Source organism: Teleopsis dalmanni, chromosome 1, assembly GCF_002237135.1.
Source record: "Teleopsis dalmanni isolate 2A chromosome 1, ASM223713v2, whole genome shotgun sequence".
In the NCBI taxonomy this organism is placed as follows: Eukaryota; Metazoa; Arthropoda; class Insecta; order Diptera; family Diopsidae; genus Teleopsis; species Teleopsis dalmanni.
Genome location: NC_051846.1, coordinates 134,366,184 through 134,368,954, shown reverse-complemented (window position 1 = coordinate 134,368,954; position 2,771 = coordinate 134,366,184).

The window sequence follows — 2,771 nt, the reverse complement described above, 5'->3', positions numbered from 1 at the left end:
TCGCTATTATGCATACAATTTAAGATCTATATATTCTTTAGTTTGTCTACATTTAAGATCTTTAACTACAGGCTCGTTACTATTACAGGCTGGTACAGATTTCAAGAGCTTCATGTATTGGGAAGTTCATTAGGTTGGTTACTTTGTATATATTTAAAGATCTCTTGATGCTTTAGTTCGTAAACATTTAAGATCTTGATCGTCAGGCTACTTACTTTGTATAGACTTAAAGCTCTTATATGTATTTATATGTATTGGTAGTGTCTCGATATTATGTATACAATTTAACATTTATCTGTGTATCAGTTCGTATATATATAAGTTCTCTATTAACATGATTCTTCATATATATTTCAAGGTCTACATGTTTTGGAAATGTGACCAAGCTCGATTTTATGTATACAATTGAAGACCTGTATGTATCCTGTATGTATATATCCTTTTTAGTTCATACACATTTTTAGATCTTTATCGACAGGCTCATTACTTTGTACCTACATTTCGGTAGTGGAATGCCTTAATCTGCTACGATCTAAAAATTCATGCAGAAATTGTTTAATTGTTTTCGGTATATTGAGTTTAGTATATTACTATTGTAGAGTTATTTCTCTTTATAGTTTATAAAATTTACTGCTATTACATTTATGTATATATGTGCCATGGGTCTAGTAAATGAGGGTATATGAGGTAAAATGATAGTGTGACCGAATTAGTATATTGTAATATAAAATAATAAAACCGCGGTCCATGAGTTTTTATTACATCCTCGTTTCGTTAAATGCTATATATCGATGGCGAAGGTTTGGGTCTTTCAATTTGCAGGTACTTGTGCAATTTAGCAATTGACATCTGATTCTCACTTTTTAGCTTTAAAATAAGAATAATTGTTAATTATTTCAATATATTAACTTTTTTTAGTTTGCTCGTCAATTTATCTAAAGAGAGAATTCTTCTAATGTGGCTCCTCTCTTACCCACTGACTACGTTTATGAAATGTGTAGATCATTTGTATCAGGTAAACTATTAGAGTAGCTGCATTTTCTGTCAAAAAAAATTGTTGTACTAGCATCGTCTGTGAGATAAAAGAAATTATTGTTTCGTTATGTTTAATAAATAAAATAAAACTCTTCTTTATAAGCAAATTATTAGATCTAAACTATTTTATGGCTGTTTTATTTAGTGCAATACTGCTACATCCACCATTAGAAAACTTCAAGCTTATCAGAATATTGTACTGAGACGTATGCTAAAAGCTCCTAGGCAAAACCTTCCCAGTAAAGTGATAGTGTACCAACCTGTCTTTCAAATAAAAAAATAAAATAAAAAATAGAAAAATAATTTTATAATTAATTAATTGTTAAATATAAATTCATATAATTTTTGCAGTTATATACTTTGACGACTTAATGTAAAAAATTTGAACAAAAAATATTCTTGACCTTTTCAAAGAATGTCAACTTAAATTAGGATTTTATGAATTTTTATAAAATTTTAATTTGGGATGCAAAATGACAAGTGCATTTGGCAAATTAATATGCAAGAAATATAACAATTTTTTTTTCAATTATTTAAGTATATTTTGTATAAATTTAAAATATAAAATAAAGAAAAAACAATTGAATGTAAGCAGATAAAACTCAAGTGAATTTAGATGAATGGGCGTATCTGTGTGACGGACTTCACATCGACCGCCTACGGGTTCGCTGTGTTACTTAAATATAATAAATAAAATATTAATGAGAAAAAAAATTGAATTTTTATTTCATTAAAATTAAAAAAATATTATTAAAAGTTGTATATTTAATTATTATTCAATTATGTGGCTTAAATTAATTTTATTTATTGAATATTATATGAAGCCTATTAACATCTCCTTTCCGTCGTAGTTGGCTTCATTAATTTTGTGGCTTTTGTGGATTGAAACCTCACACTGCGGCTTTCAATGCCTTTTATCTACTCTCGAAACCAAAAAAAAAAGTTTTTGAATTAATTGCAGGATTTCAGTATATTATTTAAATTAAATTTAAAATTGTTAATAAAAGTTTCAATTTTAATTCACTATAGAGATTATTTGTGGTTTATCTTGTGCATAATTAATCCCAGACTTTATGTACATGACTCTTAATAGAAATCGCAAAATAGCCGTTGGCCAATTTTTACAACACTTACCGTGTCAGTTTATATGTCAGTTTATATATATACAAATAATGCTATAGCATCTACTTATTTCATAAAAAATATTAATTTTTTTATTGTATGAATTTATTATTCAATAAACTTTATCAGTCTCCAAAAATCATTGAATAAATTTTTCAAACTCTGCTAAAAATAACGCTGTTTGCTTTAGAAACCCTATAAAGAATAGTTTCACTCACGGGTTTAATCAAAAAAATACAGGAGCAAAAAATCTACTGAAATCCAAATTTTTCCACTTCTGATTTTTCTGTTTTTTTTTCTAGTCATAAGTTAAAATGTATCTTTTTAGTCTGCATAGAAAAAATATTTTTCTCTGGATTTGGCATTATATTTCGTTCTGTCTAATGAAATTTAATTTTGTGTTATTTTTTTATCAACACATTTCTTCTATTCCAACTGTTCAGATGGAATAGTAGACTTATTTTTTTTTATTTTATATAAAAAAATTTCAATTTTTTGTAAAATTTTTAATAGTATTTATATACAAGAATTTTAAAATACTATATATATGTTCTATATCAATAATATGGATAATAGGAATTGTTATATATTAAAGTTAGTTTAAAATATATAGG